This window comes from Vombatus ursinus, unplaced genomic scaffold, assembly GCF_900497805.2.
Source record: "Vombatus ursinus unplaced genomic scaffold, bare-nosed wombat genome assembly UNPS02014799.1, whole genome shotgun sequence".
Taxonomy (NCBI): domain Eukaryota; kingdom Metazoa; phylum Chordata; class Mammalia; order Diprotodontia; family Vombatidae; genus Vombatus; species Vombatus ursinus.
In genome coordinates, this window is record NW_020954577.1 from 49517572 (window position 1) to 49541324 (window position 23753).

Here is a 23753-nt window from a genome sequence, read left to right on the forward strand (position 1 = left end):
AGATAGATAGATAGATAGATAGATAGATAGATAGATAGATAGATAGAGGGCACAGGGTGAGTTGAAGATGAAGGGGTGATATTTGGAGAATAAAATTAAGAGGTGAGAAAGGATTAAACCAGGAGAAGGAGAAAGGGAGAGGTAAAATGAGGTAAATTATCTCACATAAAACAGACAAGAAAAGGCTTTTTACAGTGGAGGGGAAACATGAGGGAATAAGTGAATCTTATTCTCATAGGATTTGGCTTAAGGAGGAAATAACATACACACTCATCTGGGTATGGATATCTATTTTACCCTACAGGAAAATGGGGGGGGATGGGTACAAGAGAGCAGGAGGATGATAGAGAGGAGGGCAGATTGGGGAAGGATGTAATCAGAAGCAAACACTTCTAAGGAGGGACAGGGTCAAAAGAGAGAAGAAAATATATGGGGGGGCAGGATAGGATGAAGGGAAATATACTTAGTTTTTCACAACATGATTACTATGGGAGTGTTTTGCATGACTGCACTTGTATAACCTGTATTGAGTTGCTTGCCTTTTCAATGAGGGTGGGTGGGGAGGGAGGAGGGGAGAAAATTTGGAACCTAAAGTTTTAAAAACACGTTAAAAAATTATTTTCATGTGCGATTGGGAAATAAGAAATACAGGAAATGGGGTATAGAAATCTATCCTGCCCTATAGGAAAATAGAAGGGGAAGGGGATAAGAGAAAAGGGGGAGAGATAGAAGGGAAGGCAGACTAGGGAAGGGGTATACAGAATGCATGCCATCTTGGGGCGGGGGAGGGATGAGATAGGGGGAAATTTGGAACTCAAAATCTTATGGAAACTAAAAATAAATAAATTTTTAAAAAGAGAAAGGTTGGGAACAAGCAGCCCACCATGACCTGAAAGAGATAAAATTGGGTGAGTAGCTAGTAGGATTGGGCAGGATGGTGGCCCAGAGATTGATGGAAACCATCAAGTTCCTGAAAAAACAGTAATGTGCTAATAGGTACTTAAGAATCTGATGGAGGATCCTGCAGGTCAAATAAAAGTGTATTAGCAACACAAGCAATAAGCAATATGGGGAAAGTCCAAAAGCAGCGGGGGAGGGAGGAACCGTGTGCAGAAACTCTGAGCCCCAACAGACCCTTAGTACCAATAAAGGAAAGGATTAGTGGAGAAAAAAATCCTCATGAGCAGCTGCCCCTAACGTTGAGCTAAAATTAAACCACTTAGAGAAGAAAAAAGAGGTTTCCTCAAACGCATGGTCACTGAGAAGCTGTAAAATTGGGGAGACTGGTGATGCTGCCCCTTCCATTGGTTTACTTGCCCAGAACAGCCTTTCATAGGACATCTGGGCAAGTAAACCAATGGAACCTCAGAGGTCATGGAGGCCAAACCCTCCTATTACAAATGAGGAAACTGAGACCCAGAAAAGTTCACTGAATTTAAAGCTAGTGGTGACCTCAGAGGTGATCAAATCCAACCCCTTCAATTTACAGACAAGGAAACTGAGTCCCAGAAAGAAATAACTTGAGCAAGGTCATGCAAAAACTAAGTGGCAGAGATGTAGATCCTTTGACTCAAAATCCAGAGATTTACTCCCTTTTACTGTTAATTCAAGTCCCATATTTTACAGGTGAGGAAACTGAGGAGAGAAATAAAATTGTGTTTACTGTCACACAGGGAGGAATAGAGTCCAAGTTCTGGCCCAGTTCTGGGTTCAGTCTTCTTTCCACTATTGCAAGCTACAGCTCTCCTAAGAGTTCACTTTTACAAAGTGCTTTGAAGGTGTGAAATCTACTTTGTACACGTTAGCTCATGTCATCCTCAGAACAACCTTGGAAGGTGGGTGTTTCATTATTATTATTTTTAATCTCCATTTTTCAAATGAGGAAACTGAGGCTCAGAGGGGTAAGGAACTTGTCCAGGATCATGTCACTAATAAGGATCACAGGCAGGAGTCCAGCCCTCTGGCCTCCAGGCCACGCAGTAGCAGCTGGTAGCACAGCCAAACATGCCCTCCCTGTACCTGCAGCTGTATCCAGTGCTCTGGGCAAGGATGGACAGAACACATGGCCTGGGACAACTTTCCTGGATTTATTTGCTTCTGAGGATGGCTCTGGCCAAAGGAACATGGTAAGAAATCACATCTTTGGATGCCTTCCATGAGTAAGACATCCCCCTGTAGCAAAGATGGCTACAAGCCTGAGACCGAATCATGACTTTATACTGGTAGGAACCTTAGAGGTGACTCAGCCTAACCAGCCCTTTTCTGCAACTTTCTCCACATCACATCATCTTTATCTGATTAGACACAACACACCCCAAAGGATACAGTGTGCTCTGGGGGTAGGAGTCAGAGGATCTGGTTTCAAATCCTGCCTGCCGATGACTTTCTGTGCGACTTTGAATGACTCCCTTCAGCTCTCTTCATCTCCAACATGAGAGCCTTGGGGAAGGTGCCCGGGTGTGATGGAGAGAAAGCAGTCCTCAGAGTCAGCAGCCCTGGGTCCAGGGTCCCCTTCTGCCATATGCGTGCTCTCTGATTCTGGCAAGGCAACACTCTGAGGCTATAAGTTGTTTTAAAAAGAAAGAAAGAAAGAAGGTGATAAGCCACATTAACAAGAAGGAGGATTCTCAGTACTTGCTCTCTATAAGAAGCAACATGATCTAATGTACTGGCCCTCATGGCAGGAGAAACAGGGTTCAAGTCCCAACACTGAGACACAGTGACTGTGTGTCCCTGGGCAAGTCACTTAACCTCCAAGTGCTTCAGGTAATTCCCTAAGTTGTAGATGCGTGGATAGAGGGAATCTCTTCACTCAGGAGTTCCCCATGCCTCTGAAATCACAGGTTCATCCCTGTTCCTTGCACCAAAGAAGGGACAGACTTGGTCAAAACAAATAACTCCCCCAAATCTCCAATCCTCAGTCTCTTCGTCTGTAAAATGAAGGTGGTGGATTAGCCAATCTCTAGGGTTTTTTCTAGCTCTGAAGTCCTAGGACTCTTCCAGGGCCTGGAATGGCTTATTGGGCCCCTCCTCATCTGCATCCTTAGCACCTGCCAGCCAATCTCTGAGCCCCAGGGTAGAGGTGGCTGTGGATGGGATGAGGAGGAGAGCTCGGCTACCTTGACCTCCTGGGTCAATTTGATTCCAGGACTGTTTGTAATTACCTCTCAGGCTCCATCTCCTTCATGCACTGACTGGGTCAAAGTCCCTCCCTCTCTGAGCGTTTCCTTCTCTGAAAAACGAGGGGGTTTGGAAGACTCCATCTCTCTACTCTATTTGTCAGGTCATGTTGGATAGGATGGTCATCAATGTTGGGGTCTTATCTCCCCAGCAGACCTTTGATTCCTGGAGGATAGAGACCATGTTTCATCTAAGCGTCAGAGGTGGACTTTCCCAGCCCCCGGCCCGGTTCGGTTCTACTCTTGGTGAGTGCTTTATGAGTATGTGTTGAGTAAGGGAATGAATGGATGAGTGAACACAAATGTCGTGGGAAGGAGGCTACTTTCTCTTTCGTTCACCGTCACTGACTGGCTGAGCCATCGATCAGCATCTACTCAGGTCCGATTGGTTACAATACTACGCTGAGTAGCCTGGTGCTCTCTGACAGCTCAGGTGGCCAGGGAGAGGGGACTTGGGAGCCCCAGAGAACTCTCCTCTCCCCTGCCCCCGCTGACGAATTAATAGAAGAAGAAGGGCCCAGGATGAGGATAGAAAGAGGGTCCGTTCCAGACATTCTTCGAGCTGCTGCTGATTTTCCTCACTATTTCAGGCAGAAACCTGGGGAGGAAGGGAGCAAAGAGGAGGAAACATTTGCAAAAAAAAAAAAAATGGTCCCAAACACAGCCCCTCCGTGTGGCTATCACACCAGGACACCACAGTTTCACTCTTTACCTCTTTGCTACCATTATCAGCAGCTTGAAGGAATCACTCCCAACACCTTGATTTCCCTATTTGTATAATGGGAATAATTTTTCTATAAAAACGTTTTACTGATGCTCTTTAAAAAAAAAAGCAAAAACAAAAACAAAACTGTTGCTTCCCAGTAACTCCCTCCCCCAAACCTTCCCTCGCAAGAAATAGGTAGATTTAAGACAAACACATCCACATGTTGGCAATGTCTAAAAATGCATGGCTCGTTCAACACCTACAGTCCTCCGCCCACCTGCCAACAGATGGCTAGAGGACATGCATCCCTTCTTCTTCAACTGTAATGACGAGGGATACTCCATGAGAAAATAGCTACAAATACTTGGAAGAGAGGTTCTATGGAAAAAGGAAGCATTTTTTAATTCATGGAAACATTTTAAAATGTAATGGGGGCCTTCACAGGCCCCCAAATGGCAATAATAGAAATTGCTCACAAAAGATTTCCCTTACGTGTAGGGGAAATGTTTCTATTTGTGTGTGAATGTGCAACTGGGAGGGATGGAATGAAATATAAATAGAATTGTATTCACCGAGGCAGTGTGGTGCAGTGGAAAGATCAGTGGGAGGCAGGCGAGAGATGGGTGCAAGTCCTCACTCTGCTTTAATGGGTTCTGTGAATGTTCTGTGCCTCAGTTTACCTATCTGTAAAATGATATTATGTCAGTTTCCTTCTGTGTAAAAGTGTAGGGATAAGTCCAAATGATCTGTACAATCCTTTCTAGCTCTGGCATTCTAGGGATCCAAGAACCTAAGCAGAGCCAGGGCCATCTGGAACAGGGGATTTCAATAAACTTTAAGAGATATAAGTGAAGCAGTGGATAGAGCACTGGGCCTGGAGTTAAGAAGTCCTGAGTTCAAATCTGGCTGTGTGACCCTGGGCAATTCACTTAACTCCAATTGCCTCTCCCCCCCACCAAAAAAAAAGAAGAGAGAAAAATGAAAGTTGCATGTGTTGTCAATGAAAAGGAGAGATCTTATATGTGGGGATTATACTATTGTCATTAATGGGTCCAAATAAAATAATATCAATAAAAATAACATCTTTGAATCATAGAATTTCAGAGTTGGAAGGAACTTAGGGTGTCATTTGTCTAACCTACACCTGGAAAAGAATCCCCTCTAAAACATCTCCAATAAGTGGTCGTCTGGCCTTCTCTGGAAAACTCAACTGATGGGGAACGCAGTATCTCCTAAGGTAGTCTGCTCCACTTTTGGACAGCTCCAATGGATGGGGAGGTTTTCCTAAACTTATCTCTTTGCATCCATCCCCCATCCCTCCATCCCTCCATCCATCCATCCATCCATCTATCCCTAGCTCTACTCCCTGGGCCGAGCAGAGCAAGTCCAAGCCCCACCCCCAGGTAAGGACCCTTCAAACACCAGAAGATGGCCATCATGTTGCCTCTGACTCTTCCCATCTGCCATTCCTTCTTTTGATTCTCCCATGGCACAGACTTAGAGTACTTCATGCTAGCATCACCTGCCCCACCCCTCCATCTTTCCAATCTTCTTATACCTTACTGACTCTTCCATACTCTGCCAGCCAACAACACTGGCATCCTTGTCTTTCCTCATACATCACTCCTTTCTGGACTCTGGGAGTTTTCACTAGGTATCACCTATCCCTAGACTTCTCTCCCTTCTCATCTTCACCTACTGACTTTGTTCGGGTCCCAGCTAAAATCTCACCTTCTACAAAGAGCCTTTCCAGATCCCCTGCAATGTCAGTGCAGGAGAATGCCTGGGTTCTCCTAATTATCTTTAATTTATCCTATGCATATCTTGTTTGTGTCTAGCTGTTTGTATGTCCTTTCCCCACTTAGACTGTGAGATTCTTTGTGTTATTTATTATTATTTTTTTTTGCAAGGCAGTCGGGATTAAGTGACTTGCCCAGGGTCACACAGTTAGTAAGTGTCAAGTATCTGGGTCGACTTTGAACTCAGGTCCTCCTGAGTCAAGGGACGGTGCTGTATCCACTGTGCCACCTAGCTGCCCCTGTGAGCTTCTTTAGAACAGACTCTCTTTTGCCTTTCTTGGTATCCTCAGCACTTAGCACAGTGCCTGGCATACAATAGGTGTTTAATAAATGCGTATTGACTGGCTAACCATTTGTCTTCTTCTCTAATTTTGCAATGTCTTTCCTAAAATGTGGTACCCAGAACTTAGCACAACTCTCCATTATCCACAATGGATGGTGGACCTCAAAATCAGCTTTAATATATGAATTTGACTAAAGATTGATGAATGTTTTGGCCACAACAACTTTCCAACTCAGAGAGAAAGTATCACAGCTAGGAAAGCACAGTTCCTTATCCTCATGAAAGAGATGTGCAACCCAAACCTAGACCATACTGGAAACCTTTCCACCATGGTAGGATGGGCTAAAACTGGTGCCTTGCCAACAAGGCCTTGGAGAGTCCCAGGTCCCCTGCAGGGCCCAAGGAAGCATGGAACGAGGGCTTTTGAGGAGGTCAAGTTAGAGATAAAGAATTGACAGGTTTTTTTTCAATGTATTCATCAATTTTGCTGAATTTTTTCTCTTCTTTTTTTTCTTTACTAAAAAAAGTATTTGTGATCAGGGGTGACTCTCAGGGAGGGGAAAAGAGAGGGATGCAGGAGAAAATCTGGGTGATGTGAAAACAAAAGATATCAATAAGAAGCTATTTTAAAAAAGAAATTTCCCAACAGTGGCTAAACACAAGAATGGGTGGTTTACCAAGGTAAGTTGTGAAATAGCCTCTAAAAGACCTTTCAAGAGTTAGGAAATTTTTCTGACTTCCTGTGCTTTTGGAGTGGCTTTAGTGGACGCAAGGGATGGACCAGATGACCTTTCCGAGCCTCTCTCAGCCCTAACGTGATATGACTCTATTATTTGATCCTCATGAATGACACCTCCTAACACAGGGTGTTTAATGAGAAATCCTGCATTTCACTCTTGGGACTTCACACCAGTAGGAAATCCTGGGCCATTTCCAAGGGTCCAACCTGCAGTCAGCCCCCTGGCTGAGTTTCCTGAATTTTGAATTCTGGGACAGTGGTTGCTCCCATCATGCCCCAGTGCTCAGGTCACCTTCGTGCTGCTGGTCTTTGAGGAATAGGAGGAAGAGCCCAGCACACCTGAAAGCCAAGGTCTCTTGGGAAGTTTCCAGCAATACCACATTCTCTATGGCAAAAGTCACCATCTTCCCTCGAGCAAGTTCTGGGCCTGATGATGCCAGCTGCCTTGGGCAGACAGGGTTCCTGCACCAACTGAGCCAACGTGAAGTAGATGGAGTAGCCGTGGCAGTAGTAGGGCCCTTGAACCAGGACGCTGGGGTTCCAGAGCTGCTAGCTGTGAACATTGGTCAGAGTTCCCTCTACCCAGAGGGGTCAACGGAGAGAACCCTAGCTCTGGAGTCCAAGGTCCTACGTCCTGATACTCACTGCCTGCAAGGCTGAGTAGTCTTCCTGGGCCTTGTTCCCTCATCAGTGAAATGAAACCACCAGTGCTGGTCTCCGAGGTCCCTTCCAGCTCCAGCTCTTTGCTCCCAGGGGTCACTTTGGGTAACTCACTTCCCCCAAGTGACTTATATGGGTCCCCATTCCCTCATTTACAACAGACTCAAGACCCAGGAGGAGATGCACATTTTTAGACATGACTGATGAGGGCATTTGCTGTGTTTGACTATGCCTGTTTGTAATGAGGGGCTTCTACTTCCTTTTGTTATTGTTCACGGTGGAGAGAAAAAATAAATGTTTGACAACTGGAAAAATAGTAAAATAAAAGTTTAAAAATAGAATGAGGGGAATGGCCTCTGTGGTCCCTTCCAGCTCGATCTGTGGCCAGGTCCAACGGGCCTCCTTTCTTATCACAAGTGATACCTACTACTTAAGGCCTTCCCCAATCCCCCTGGGTGTTGGTGAGTCCCGCCACAATGTCCCTAAATTCCTTTGTATTTATTTGCCTATAAATATGTGGTGTCCCAAAAGTCTTAGTGAAGTTTTAAGCCATTAAAGCTTCAAAAGAAGAGAAAACCTTGCGTTTGCTATTTACTTAATTGTGTATAAGCTGCAAAATGTAAAATGTAAGCTCCTTGGGGGCAGAGACTGTTTTCCCTTTGGCTTTGTGTACTTAACACAGTGACTGTCACATAGTAGGCGCTTTAAAAATGCTTCCCCTTGATTTGAATCAAAGTCATTTGACCCTGCCTAGGTCCTGTTACTTCCTACCTGTTAGGAAGAGCTTGGTTCAAAGCCTGCTTCAGACATTGGTTACCTGACCCTGGGCAACTCGAAACCTCTCTGTGACGCAGTTTCTTTATCCATAAAATGAGGGTGTTGGAGTAGAGGACCCTAAAGTCTCTCCCTGGATCTATGATCCTATGAGTCTTCTCTGAGCCTCAGTTTCTTCACCTGCAAAATGGAGCGGATTTAGACTGAGTGACCTTCCTGTTCTAAGATACTACGGTTCTGTGATGTGCAGAGGAAGCAACCTGAGAAAGGGGCCAAAGTGTGTGACCATCCTTCACAAGAAAAGGTTTATTTTTCTTTGCTTCCAAGATGCAGGATTCCATCCCTTTGTTAAAGCCCATGCTCAGGCTAAGAAGATGGCTACAGGAAGAGCCTGAGCATCCTCTGGGCCAGCAGAGCCCCAGGCTACGTCAGTCAAGGGCAAGAAGCCCATTTCCTCCTCAGTCAAATGAGGAGACCGGACTTAGTGACCTCGGATATTCCTTCCAGCTCTAAACCCATGAGCCTTGAGGCCACTCGGTCTCAAAGGAGACTAATTCGCAGGTGTCACTGGAAAACTCCCGAGTACAGCAGGAACCAGATTAAAATGTAATTGGGAAATGATTAATAAAATAAGTAAAAATATAAAACAATGCAGGCAATGGTGTTTTGTGGGATTTTTTCCTGCAGGGATCCATTTCTATTGGAGTTTGACACTGGTCTAGACCACTATGACATTTTTCAAGCATCTACTCTGCTCAGAGCACTGTGATAGCCACTGGAGGAAACAGAAGATTGACATGACTTTCCAGTCTGTATCTCAGGGAGGTTAAGACTCCCAAATGGCAGCTTTTAGGTTCTTGACATTAGAATGAGTATGTGTATATGGTAGTCACCTACCTGATAAGTCAGTCTTCTGGGGGAGGGAGTGCATGAGATTTTGAGGACCAAGATTCCCATCCCACATTTGACACATTCTACTCACTTGGCTCAGTCACTTAGTGTCCCTGGGCCTCAGTTTCCTCATCTGTAAAGTGAGGGTGTTAGATTAGAAACTCTCTGAATTTTCTCCCAGCTCTAGAGCAATGGTTCTAATTAAATTTCTGAAAGGTAATATTATAGACATGATCATGTTTTCATGTGAATCTCTTATCTTGTAAAGCAAGCAAGGCGAGGCCAGTGAGGTCCTTGCTGCCTCCACTCCACTGTCTTAAATGTCTGAATTCCACCATTAGAGATTCATTCCTTTGGATTGTCAGGACTTTGCCAGCTTGGGAGATTCCCAATGAAAATAGGGATGTGTTTCTGGGAGGTGTGGGTAGAACCTTAACAACTTATCTGTTCACTCCTCAGTGGGATTTACTTCTCAGTAAGGACCCTAAGAGAGGACAAGGTCTAGGGCCATTGGGAGAAGGCCCCAGGTCAAGCACTGGTGGGGAGGAGGGAAGGGCCTGGGAGGGGAGGCCGTAATGGACACCTCTGCTACATCATGATTTTGTCTCTGGCTGCAGCATGGGAGGAACAAAGGAAGCAACTTGGAAATGAAGTTGAGAAGGGAGAAAGAGTCGTTAGAAAAATTGAATGCTATAATAAAAAGACAATGTGGGTTTTTTTTTAACTAGGGGAAAAATCCATCTATTTTTAAAAGTTAATAGCTCTTCTACTTGGCTTCCCAAAGGCTCTGTATTGGGATTAGATTTATTTATATGGAGAGAATGTGCCTGTATCCCCCCCACCTCCCAAAATGCCCTGATTGGTGCAAAGCTAAATCACATTCTTGCCCAAGCTTCTCAACCAAAGGGCTCAGCAGTATTGTCCTAAAGCTCTCACTGTGCATGCATGCATCCCTCTCTGCGCCAGCTCTGTTGGCCTGAGGAGCAAGGATGATCTGCGTCCTGATCTATTGGGTGATGATTGCAATGTCCTGGAAAGGATCCAAAAGGATCTGGAAATACCTCCCCCTGCTACCCAAAGACTGCTCTGTCTACCCACCTGAGCCTCTCAGAGCAATACTCCAAAGTGAAAGCCTGTCCGCTTCATCACAAGCTCAGGTATCTGGGAAGCAAATGGGGGCATCTCTAGGCTCTGTCCCATTCGAGGCACAAGGTGGTATTATATGGTCAGCGTCACAGTTGGGCACCATATTGGAGTTTGGAAAGAAGGTCAGTGAGAAATGCACTCATTCAAGAAGCATTTTAAACACCTACTATGTGCCAAGCACTCACAATAGAATTCCAGAATCTCAGAGTTGTAGACAACCTTAGCAGTCATTTGTTCCAACTCTTACGTGAACAAGAATCCCTCTTGCCCAAGAATTGGTCAACCATCTTCTACTTGAAGCCCTCCAGTGGAAGGGAACCCATTCCTTCCCAAGACGACCAGTTCCACTTTGGGATAGAGCTAATGGTCAGGAACTTTGGCTCTACCCCAAACTGCATCTGTCTTTCTGTAATTCCCTTCCGCTGCTGCTGTCTCTGCCCTCCTGGGGCCAAGCTGAAGAAGTCTATTCTCTCCTCCACATTTCAAATACTTGAAGGCAATTACCACTCCTTATCTCCCCCTTCCCCTAACAAGTGTCTTATATCCCAATCTAAACTTCTCCAAGTCCTTTAAAGAGTCCTCACTCCTTTCTGTTCTGGGCTTTCTCTTCTGGACATCCTCCAACTTGTCAACATCACCTATCTCTAGGCTCCCTTCTTGAGTCTCTGGACTCTCCATCTCCTCTCCTGCTGCCTACTCCCCCTTCCTCCTTCCAATTAATGGAAGGAGGTCCAGTTAATGAGTTCCTCTAAGTTAAAGAGTTCCTGACCAAAAACCCTTTAAAGAAGTGCCCAGGCCAGTTAATGAGTTCCTGACCAAAAACCCTTTAAAGAAGTGCCCAGGCCATCTTTCCCAGCTCAGCTTTGGACTCTCCAAACATTTCCTTCATGTTTCCACGTGAGTACCATACCCTCACTCCCTACCCCTCCACTTTCTGGTTCCTTTTATGTATTGTCTTTACCCATTAAAATTTAAGTTCCTTGAGGGTAGAAATAGTCTTTTTCTTTATTATACTTGTATTCCCAGTGCCTAGCACAGTGCCAGGCACATAGTAGGTACTTAATAAATACTTGTTGATTGATTTATTGGTTGTGCTTGTGGAGGTGATTGGTAAGACCCTCAGAGTCTCGGTTGTGAAGAGATTCTACAATCAGAGAGAAAGACATATGTCTTTTGTCTATCTCTCTTCTCCTTTCTCATGCCAATCTCTAGGCAAACCCAAGGATCATAAAATCATAGGCCTACAGCTGGAAGGAATCTCAGAGATCATTTAGTCCCACTCTCTCATTTTACAGATGAGGAAAGTGAGTTAAGTGAGCCAAGTCTAAATCTACGGTGCCCTTTGATGTCCTAAGCAAAGGGATGATGTTGACTCAACTGGCCATGTTTTTGATGAGGGTGGGCCTCATGGACCTGCTACCAGTTACGACTGCTGGCCTTGTACTTGTTGGGAGAAAGCACCCAAGGCCTCCTGTCCATTTGTGGTATTTTTTATTTCTGCTTTTGTGTTATCCACAGTCTCTGGAAGAATGGAAGCCCTAATAGAGAACTCCAGGACACATAGGGCTGCAGGAACAGATGCAGAAATGGCTCACTGCCGTTAGCCTCTTTGTACTTGCAGCCAGGGTTTTTGGGTTCTATGAACTCATTTAAAATGCACTTTCCCTTCATGTTTGGACTATGGGTCCCCAAGGACTCAATCAGAATGAAAAAGAAGCAGCCATGCCATCCTCAAGCAGTGGCGCCTCTGAGACCCTTTGCCTGCATCTCTGGCCGAGAGGATGTTTAGATTTACACACATTCCCCAAAATCACCTCCGAGGCGGAAAAGAAATAGAGATGTCGAAAATGGGGCTGCAGCTATCCCAGGGAGGAGCACAGAAGGTTAGTGAGATGAAGCAGCATTCGGACGGTGCTCCTGGGTACTCACCTGAGCTGGGACCATAAGGCGTCCTGGGTCAGAATCCACAGGGCAGAGACCATCTGTTCATGCAGCAGGAGGTTCGCAGACACAGAGCTGGGGGAGGGTGGCAGGGGTGGGGGATTTCAGAGGCCATTAAGCCTAACTTCCTTACTTTAAAGAGGAGGAAACTGAGGCCCAGGGCAGCCACAGTCAAGTCAACAAACATTTATTTATTAAGCTGCAAGCACTGTGTTAAGCAACGGGGATGCAAAGAAAGGTAAAAAGACAGCCCCTGCCCTCAAGGAGCTCCCAGTCTAAAGGCGGAGGCAATGCTCAAATAAGCTCTATGTGAAATACATCAACAGAGGGAACCCAAGGGTCCTAGATTTAGAACTGGGAGGGACCTCAGAGGCTTCTGGTTCAGATCCTTCATTTTACCGAGGGAGAAGCTGAGACCCAGCGAGGTTGAGGGAATTACCCATGTCATACAGGAAGCGGCGGAGACCGGCCTTGAAGCCATGCTCATCACCTTCCAACGCTGGGGGTGGGGGGAGGGCTCCTCAGAGGGAAACTCACGATGGTAAAATGGAATCCAAGGTGGAAGCTATGCTGTTGCAGGTATCCTAACGAGAGCCAGCTGGGAGCGAGAGTCAAGTGGGGTAACCTGAGCTGAGCGTGCACATCTGCCCAGCTGCAGAGAGGAGAGCAGAAGCCCTGGTGCCTTTTTATGGGCCGCATAACTCAAAGGAAGTCAAATCTACCTCGGAGTGATTGTCCAGCCTGTGGTCACTGCGGTGTCCTCTGAGAAGAAGCCAAGCCCAATACGCTTGAACTTCTTGGCGCCTGTTGGCTCCTGACCCTCCCCATCTCCCTAGGTCTCCTGCAGCTGAAAATCCTTCTGTTAATCTGAAGGGTGACAAACAACAATGAAACCACCCACCGTCCTCTACCCAACTGAGTGGCATAAAGCCTCCGGGACTGGTCTCTGGGAAACTAGAAGAAAAACAAATTGCAGTTGGAATCGAGGTTCTGTAGAAAAAGTTGAGAGACCTAGGTTTGTCTCCGAACTATGCTTTTGTACTAGCAGTGTGATCTTGGGCAAGTCAGTTAACTTCTTTCTGCCTCAGTTTCCTCAGAGGACCTTTCTGATGCTAACTCTATGATCTGATGATCTATGATGTGTGCTGAGGCCAGCTCGAACTGGCTTGGGAAAGCTGATTGTTAAGTTTGCTTGTTTATTTTGTATTGCTTGTTTTGACTTAAGAAAGTGATGGAGAAAACGTTAATGAGGCAGATTAAACTTAAAATGCATTATGCATACTTTTCGTTCAGAGAGTTGGTTGTTAAACATTTACCAGTACACCTCTTCTCTATAATCCCAATAGCCTACATTAATATAGAACTTTATACAAAGCACTTTAACCTACATTCTCTTACCTAAACTTCATAATGACTCTATAAGAGATGTGTTATCATTATTGCCATTTTACAGATGGAAAACTGAGGCTCCTAGATATCCGATGAGATAATATTTGTAAAGTGCCTGGCACAGAGGTGGTGCTTAATAGATGCTTGTTCCCTTCCACCCCCTTACGTGGTCACAAAGCTAGTAAGGGCAGTTTGAAGGCATCTAGAGACCTGGGTTCAAATCCAGCCTCTCCCATTTACCAAAGCTTTGGGACTTTGGGTAAGTCACTTGGTTTCTCTGGTGACTCGGTTTCTTCATCAGTAAATGAGGGTGAGGAGATTGGATTAGAAGACCTCTAAGAGCCCTTCCTGCTCTAAACCTGAATTTCTCTGATGTGTCTCACTCTATTTCCTCGGCTCCTCTGTCTCTCTAGATGCCTGTCATAGGTTAGAGCTGAAAAGAACCTCAAAGATCTCTTAGAGAAGAGGTAACCGAGGACCGGAAATGCAGAATGACTTTCCCATGGTCATACTAGCAATAAGTAACCAAGACAGGATTGGAACCCAGATCCTTATTCAATGCTCACTCTACTTCCTTAAGAGCCTGAGTTGAAATGTCTTCAAAGGGCACCAATTTGTTTGTTTTTTTGTTTGTTTGTTTCCATGTTAGACTTTCCCATTGGGGCTCTTCTTATCTTGTTGGCAAGGCATTCCCTCAGACCCGGGTGCTGGCACCATCTGCAAAGTCAAAGTGAGTGAATGGACGTGAGGGTAGCTCCAGACATTCACTTGAGCTAGCCAGGTTGAGGGCTGCAAGTCCCATGGTGCTGACCAAAACCATTCCTTCTGGGGAAGAGGGAAGATGAACCCTGAACTCCCTGGAGTGCAAAGGCAGTTCAGGAATGCAGTAGCATCACAAATCAAAGCCAACCACTGGGCACACAGGTTGAAAAGCAAGGAAGATTCAGAGATAGGAAGTTGAGTCAGAAAACTAGAAATCCTTTCAGGTCAGAAAGAGTGGGCTAGTAGGAGGCAAGCCCTGAGCTTCTCACCGCCAGGGTCCAATGCCCCCACCGCATGCTGACATTCATGCCCCCTATTGTGGGTGCAAAGAGCTGGAAACAAGGTGGGTGTCCATCAACTAGAGGATGGCAGAAGTAACTTTGGTTAGTGAATGGAATGGAATATTTTGTCCTGTGAGAAATGACAAATGTGAGGAATTTAGAGCAACATGGAATGATTCATGTGAACTGATGCAGACTTTATTAATCAAAACCACAGCAATGTAGATCTGAGGTAACTGGGTGGCCCCTTAGTACACAGAGTTCTGGGTTTGGAGTCAGGAAGACCTGAGTTCAGATCCAGCCTTAGACATTTGTTGTGTCTAAGTTGTGTCACTTAACTTCTCATTGTCTCAATTTCCTTATCTGTAAAATGGGGGTACTAATAGCCCCTACCTCACAGGGTTGTAAGGAACAAATAAGATGATATTTGTTAAGTGCCTGGCACATAGTAGGTGCTAAATAAATGCTGATTCTGTTCCTTTCTTCTATACATAATGACTCTAATCACATAAATTAAAAAAAAAATCTGGACTCAGAGTAATAATAGTATCCAGCTTTGGCCCCAGATAAGAGATCAGGAAACATTTCCCTCTGCAGCCCACACTCAGATGTAGTCACCTCATAGTCAATTTTGCTCAACTATTTTTCTTTGTAACAAAAGAGGGTTCACTTGGGGTGAGGGACATGTCTGAAAATGATTGTAATGGCAAAACAAAAGATATTAGTCAAATTATTTCTTTAAAAATTTGGTGCTCTGTGATAGAAAAGGAAGAAAGGCAGACAAAGGGATTCCCTCCCTTTATATGAGTACAGTGTGGCAACCTGCTCATGCCCACATGCATCTCGCCACAGCTCCTTGAATGACTCCAGCCTTAATTCTTTGCAGACTGTATTTTCTATGATTCATGGTCATCGAACACCATGAGAAGAACTTGACTGTTTTAAAAAATGGGTCATTGCTTCAGAGAGATGCTTGGGGCTCCTTGAAAGCACTCCATGATTTCCCCAAAGCAACCCAGCCTCCTCTTCCTCTCGTGGGCCCACTCCTTATACTTCTTCAGTGTATTCTGATGGGCCAGCTTTGTGGGGGTGTCCAGCCAGCTGCCCGTCCTAGCCTGGGCTAGAAAGGGGCTGCTCAGCAAAGGTTTGTTGAATGACCCAGAGACCACAGAAATGGCCCGGGAGAGGAGACTCATGGCATCTAACTCACCTCCTCTCTTCCCCCTCTGCAACATTATCAGCAAATCTAATGACTTTTTTCTTAGTTTTTGGGATTAATTTATGTAAAATGACCAAGGATTACTTCTCCTAAAGCGCCTTTGATTCATTCATTCATTCAATGAGTATTTAATAAGAGCCTATGTGCTGAGAAAAAGCATAGGGCAGTAGAAAGAGAGCTGCTGGTCCTGGAGTCTTGTGTTCAAATCCTTCCCCTCATACATACAGACTATGTGACCCTGGACAAGTCACTTAACTTCTCATTGTTCTGGGCAATTTTTTAAGACTATAGATAGCAGAACAGCTGTAAATCTGTACTGGTGAAAGGAGTTTCCTCACCTGGGAATTCCCTACATCAACAAAATCCTAGGTCTGCCCCCCAATGCTGCACCCCCTTAAAGAGCGCCAAGTATGGGGTTGCAATGACAAAAGCCAATCTTTTTGTTTAAGGAGCTTAAACCACAAGGGTTAACCTGGAATCCATGAGCTCGCTTTTTCAAAAATGATTTTGCTAAGTATATTTCAGTATAATTGATTTCCTTTGTAATTGTACATATTTTATTTGCTACTTTAAAAACATTCTTCTGAGAAGGGTTGAAAGGCTTCAGTAGGTTCCTGCTACAAAAAAGGATGAGAATCCCTGGATCAAACTCTGTTATGGGAAGATGGCACCGGCGCAGATAAAGAAATACAAACTATGTAATAACAGCTACCATTTACAAAGTGATTTAATGTTTACAAAACACTTTCCATTTGTTAACTAATTTCAGGGAATTTCTAGCAACCAGTGAAACCAGAGCAGTCTCTGGATCTGAGCCTTGAAGGGAACCAGGAGTTCCAAGAGTTGGAAGTGAGGAGAGAGGGCATTTCAGGCAGAGGGGATAATCTGGGCAAAGTCTTCGAGGTGGGAGATGATCTCCTTTCCCAGAATTCCTACCCAATACAAAAAGGCTTCTATCCCAAAGTAGTATAATAGTTCTCTGTGCCTTGAGCTCTTGGAGAGAAAGGTGTAGTATAAATCTTAGGTGGACACACAGTGAATACAAGAAGAAAATTGGTTTTTACCACTTCAAATGGCTAAATTGAATACAAACAGGGATCTGAGGTTTGGCTATTTTAAGCTTCAAATATAGAAAACAGCCAGGCAGAAAGTGTACACTCTGTTTGAGGTTTCAAGTTGACTTCTTTGCTTTCTACTGTTTCAGTTATTTCTTCGTTGGACCACCACAAACCAAGTAATGGAATCTTCTTTCCAGGCAAAAAGCCGACAGAGAAAATATTTTTCCTTGCTTGTAGGAGTCTTCCTCCCCCTCTGCCTTGGGAAATATGCCATGTTATTTTAGTTTTACCTGTAGAGATACCTGGGCCAGCATCTCACTCTAACCAGCCACCATAGAGCACCATTTCTGAGCATCCTTTGGAAAGGGCATTTCCTGTTTGGCAGCATCTGGACTGGGGGAAACTGGTCTGCTGGACCACAAAGGGAGCAAGCTTTGTCCCATAGCCAAGCCAAATATAGAGTGCTGGCACTCTGAATGGACGGTGGCATTCCCCCAACTGGCAGGAGGGGGTTATATTCTAAAGAACACCATGAATTCGTTAGGGAAAAAAACCCACTATTATTATTACTTTGTTTAAATAAGGCCTTTGGGGAGGGACAGATGCAAAATGATATTAATGGAATAACTCAGCATTTTTAATGGGGCAGTGACTGGGGGCAGTTTGGAGTAAGGAACATCGTGGTTCAGTGGAGAGAGTACCAGATCTAGAGTCAGGAAGACCTGAGTTCCAATCCAACCTCAGGCACTTACTAGCTGTGTGACCCCGGGCAAGGCATTCAACTCCTGTTTGCCTCAGTTTCTGAATTTGTAAAACGGTGGTAATAATAGCACCTACCTCCCTGGGTTGTTATAAGGATCAAATGAGAGGATAATAGTAAAGTGCCTGGCACATAGTAGGCACTATAACAATGCTCATTTCCTTCTCTACCTCTCATCTCTTTAACTATCCCATCTTTAGAACATTTGCAGACCTTTTCAGACATCTAGCCACAGCCTTAGTACACCAGAATCACAATCATGGCTTTAGAACTAGAAAGGACCTTGGAAACCATCAAGTCTGACTCCCTCCCCCATTTTATAGATGAAGAAACTGAGGTCCAAAGAGAAGGCATTTGCTTCATAGGTCATAGGATCATAGATACAGAGGTGGAAGGGCCATTGGGTCCAACACCTTCATTTTATAAATGAGAAAACTGAGGCATGTAAAGTATAAGTGACTTGCCCAGGATCATCCAGCTAGTGTCTGAATCAGGTCTTCCTGACTTCAAGTCCACTGCCCCACCCAACATAGGCAGCGCCATGGATTGCCTCTTCCGTTGCCTTTCCCTTTGGGTGGCCCAGGAGGTGATGTTGCAGGGAGCCACCCTTCCCTAGAATGGTATTCATTTAGAAATGCTGGTTGGATCCTGCCGATTGAAGTAAACAGAATCAGGCTAAAAATATGCAGAATGAAAACAACAGTGTCAATGGAAAGCTCAAAAACCAAATTGAATATTATGTAATGATAACAACAAAATTTGACCCCAGAAATGAGCTGAGAAAATAAATACACTTCTCTCCTTTCTTTATGGGAGTTGGGGGCTGTGGGTGTGGAATATCACATACACTATCTCACACTGCTGAATTGCTGCCCTCTCCCCCCTTTTTCTGTTGTTAGTCTTTGTAACTGTAACAGAGCTATCTGGGGAAGGAATATATTCAGAAATGATGAGGGTAGAAAAAATGGTATCAATAAAAATGAGAGTTAAACAAAAAAAATGTCGATGGCTGTAGAATTGGGTGGCAAGGAAGGCTTTGGATCAGCACCTGGATGCCGCCCCTACTCTCCTTCAGCCAGGATACACTTGGGTGAGCCTCATAACAGCAATGATAATCACTAGCATTTAGATAGCACTTTGCAATTTACAAAGTACTTTACGGAAGTTACATCTTAGGATCATGTTTGGGCAAAAAAAAGAAAAGAGTCATGTGCTGAGAATGGAAGGACACATGAAGAAAGATAGGAAATGAAAAGAGACAGGAGACAAGAAATGCCCCTTTGGAGCACTCTCCTGATTATCAACGTCCTCCCTAAGATGTGCTGCCCAGAACCGAACCCAGCGCTCCAGAGGCAAGCCCAGGGTGCCCTGAATGCAACACCGGGGCAGGGGATGACAGGACACTCGTTCCTGGTCCTGGGCACTCTGCTTTTCTGAATTTTGCCTAAAGTTGCATTCGATTTTTTGGCTGCCTCATCATACTGTTCATCTGTACTAAGCTTGCGGTCCATGGAAACGACAAAATCTTTTCCAAACAAACTGCTGTCTACTTAAACCTTTTCCATCTTGTTTTTGTAAAGTTTGTTTTTTGAACCCAACTGTGAAGCTTTACATTTATGGATGTTAAACCACATCTTATTGAATACAGTCCATTGTTCCATCCTGTCAAGATCTCTACTACCATATGATCATAAGCAATTATTAGTGCTTACAAACAAATTCTCTGCTTTGGTATTTAAATGATACCCAGCTAATCCACATAATTTCTAGATCAATTAATATAAATAGTAATTCTATTGATAGATTTTCCTCATTTTCTTTAATCTTAGCATCACACACACACACACACACACTCTTACCTATTTCTTTCTTCTTCTGAAGCTGTATTTAGCTTCTCCCAGGTGTGCACCAGGTTCTGCCAGATCTTTCTTGTTTTTAATTAATTTATTAATTTTTAGTTTTCAACATTCACTTCCATAAGCTTTTAAGTTTTAAATTTTCTCTGCCTCTCTCCCCTTCCCCCTCCCCAAGATGGCGCACAATCTGATGTAGACTCTACATATACATTCTTATTAAACATATTTTCACATTAGTCATGATGTAAAGAAGAATTAGGACTAGTGGGAGGAAACATGAGAAAGAAGAAATAAATTAAAAAAAAGAGAGAGAGAGAGCAAATGTTATGCTTCGATCTGCATTCAGACGCCATCGTTCTTTCTCTGGATGTCTGCTAGATCTTTTTCATCACTCTTCTCCTTGCCCACTAGTACAAGATAAGCTTCTTGAGGGCGGGACTATTTGATTTCTTGCTTTATGTTCCTAGCATCTAGCACCCTCCCTTGTACGTAGTAGGTGCTCAATAAATGCTTAACTCCAAACATATGAAAAGAAAAGATTTGGTCTGTCTTTTTAAAAAAATGATTTTTATTTATTTTGTTATAGTCTATCCTTTATAAGCTCTTCATTCATCTACCACCTCCCAGTCTGTTTTTCAGAGCAGCAGTCATCAGGGTAACATCTCCCGAGATAGCTTTGGAGAGAAAAGAAGAAAAGCACCAGATCCCTGAGTAGCCCAGAGATGCAATAATTGTTCTCTTAATAATGTAAAAAAAAATTGTCAACAGGCATATAACAGATGGGCAGAACTTTAAATAGAAACCATGTGTGTTTTTAGCAATGCACTAACCTGTGATCATTCACTGTAGGGGGAAATTAAACTCAAATGGGGGGAAAATCCAGCTCATGAAAATAAGTGAATGCAAAATAGGGAGCCATCAAGAATCTGAGAGACTGACTAGTCAATTAAGGACCGTGTAAAGATTTCCAATTTTCTTGTAGTAAATTATTTATTTAGTTCTTACATGCCATCAATATATTTTACAAGTTTAATACCCAAATTATAGCTGGCCCACCCATTTATGGCCCCATAAATGAGTCCTGACTTCCCAATGTGAATTCTTGTTCTAGGCAATGTCAGATTTAGATTGGATTTGAATCTATTGCTTTTATCCTTATCAGACTGCATTGGCCTGATATTTTATTGCCATATTTAAAATGGAAAGGGCTTTAAAATAGACTTTCTAGGGAGCTCAACTGATCGTCACTGAGATATGTCATTTCCTGCCTTCAAGCCCAGCTCAGATCTAGGTTAAAGGGTTGGAAGGCCAAACCGGCTGGGCTGGAGATGTGCCCCCACACGTAGAATTCTCTGGGAAGAAAGTGAGAGATTATACCAGGAACGACTTTTATCTTAAGTAAGAGTAGCTGGAGCTCGTGGTAATAAAACTGACAGGTAATTTACATGCCTTCACATTTTCTAAGTAAAATGGATAATAAAGAATACAAATGAAAGACATCTCCCCGTTCCTTTAGTTTTAAAACGTACACACAAAAGTTAAATTGTCCTGGCTTGTTTTTCAAAGTTCAAACTGCTTTTGGATTTTGCAAAAATATGCAGAACAAAATGATAAATTACCAGCAGAAAAGAGGCAGCCCCTGAATGCTAACACATCAGACGCAGAGACCAGTCTCCATCTAGACTTGTATACATAGGACAGGAGGGAGGTTGGTAAATCCCATGTTTGTAATACGAATAATTATAAACGGTATGATGTCATAGAGTTCTGGAACTGAAGTCAGGAAGAGCTGGAATCAATTCTTGCCTGTGACACTTAAAAGCTGTGTGACCCTGGACAAGTCACAAACTATCCTTCATCATCTTCGACACTCGGGCCTTGTCCACTAATTTGTAAGTCAGCTGTGAACTCTGTGGATGATGTGGACACTTCTATTTTTCTGCTTTGGATAGAAAAACCCCTTATACATTCACAGAGTGGGTTACCAAAATTGGCATTATGAAATATGGAAACTCTAAGCAGTGATGTAATAATCATTAAATGAAGGAGCCAACCTTGGAGGTGGAGGAGAGCAATGGTCTTCTGATTGGGAGAGTCTGGCGCAGTGGCAAAGAGCAGAGATTTGGGAGTCAGAGAACCTGGGTTCAAATTCTGCCATTATTAGCTGTGTGATCTTGCATAAGTCATTTACTATCCCTAGGCCTCAGTTCCCTCATCTGTAAAATGAGGGGATTAGATGGCCTCTGAAACTCCTTCTACCTCTATGTTTCTATTATTGCTAGCCCTGACTCCAACTGTGAAAGGTTATAGTCCTTATTATAAGCCTTCCTTGGGACTCAGGTTAAAAATAATTTCCCTATTAGCCTCTGTCATAGGGATTCTGAGAAGAACAAGATAATAATGACTCACATCTCTATGTAGAGAGATAGGAGGTTTTTCACCAGTCAAGATGCAACATGAAAGCATCAGGATTTTGTTGTTGATAGACATCATCGTTAAGGCAAGAATGCAGAAAACCCAGCTAGGTAGGAGGACAATCATGAGCGTTTAAGTTCACTTGCAAACCAAACCAGAGAGGATCTTGAAGAAGATGTCTGTCTTTAAGAAGCTTACATTCTATAGCATTAGAAGCAGGACTGACTTTTTCATACATGTACCTTGGTCATACATATTCCTTATGTGTAAGCCCATCATATGTGATCCTATGCTATTCCCAATGATAACGTGTTTTTGTGGAAGTGCATCCCAAATTTATGGGGGTGAAGGGAAAGAGAGAGGATATTCTTTTGCTACTTTCTTATTGTATTCTTTTATTGAATGCCTTTGTTCTGAACTATTTGTGTCTAATGACTGACTATAAAAAAGTAAACTCATCAGTGGGGGCTCATGAGCTATGGCTTGGGTGGATGTGGACCTACAAAATACTTTTGATCTGAGGACCTAGACCTGAGGCTCTGAGTGTATGGGGTAGGGGGAAGAAAGAGGAATAATGCTCCAGGTGATACATATATGGTACTGCCTCACAAACACCTGTGAGGCAGGTAGTGAAAGGATCATGATTTTGATGGTACAGATTAGTAAAATAAGGCTGAGAGAGATCAAATGATTTACCCATGTGCCCACAGTTGACAAATGGTAAGAGCCAGGATTACCTGCATCTGCCTCCAAGGCTTCCCACTTCACCACAGAGTGGTCTGCATGCTATGGTACCTACCAAGAAGAGCAGGATGTTGGGCGTCATAGGGAATGACATCAATGACATCAAGGGAGGACATGGGCTTTTCCCTCCAGTAGCTTACAGCACACCTTTCATCATGGAGGTCCCAAAACAGTCAATTCAATCTCCAGGCAGGTCTCCAAACCTAGCCCTCCTGCTCTGCCCATCTCCACCAAGACTGCCTCTCCATGGTCTGCTGGCAGCCTCAGTGGGAAAGGGATGCTGGCCGGCAGCAACAGCTCCCCAGTCCATTCTACTTTGCTCATCATGAGAGGGTGGAGAAAGTCCTTGAACTGGAGTATAGGGAGCTCTGTATTCAAATCCCGACTCCAACAATCCAATAACTGCATGACCTTGGACAAGTCATCTCTTGTCTCTAAGCTTCAATTTTCCCTTTGGCAAAATGGTGGAACTACCTGGCACAATCTGTCTCCAAGTGTGTTATGAATTAAGGTGTCTGGAAACCTTTAAAGGTGATAGCATGGATCCTTCACCCCATTCTCTCCCCCAACTTATTTTGAGACTTTGCACAAAGCATTCTTCTGCAGAGATCAGACTGGGATTCGTGAATGTAGAACATCGTCTAGGTTGTCAGAATTCCTTCCATATGTTGATTGGTTAGCTGGGTTTTTTTTTCTTTTTCTTAAAAATTATTTGTTATATGTTATATATTTATTATATATTATTTGTTGTATAGAAGGGGGAAGGAAAGAGATACAGGAGGAAATTTAGGTGATATAAAAACAAAAGATATCAGTGAAATTTTTTTCTTTTTTTTTTTTAGACAATTGGGTTTAAGTGACTTGCCCAGGGTCACACAGCTAGTAAGTGTCAAATGCTTTGGTCTGAGGCCAGATTTGAACTCAGGTCCTCCTGACTTCAGGGCTGGTGCTCTATTCACTGCGCCACCTAGCTGCCCCAAAAATTTGTTTTTTGAAAAAGGTTTTGGGCAAAGGAAAAATGACTCCTCTTTAAAAGATCATAGATTTAAACCTTGGAGGGACCTCAGAGATTATCTAGCCCAATCCTCTTATTTTATATTTGGGGAAACTGATGTCCAGGAAAAAGCAGTGAATGACTTGTCCAAGGTCAC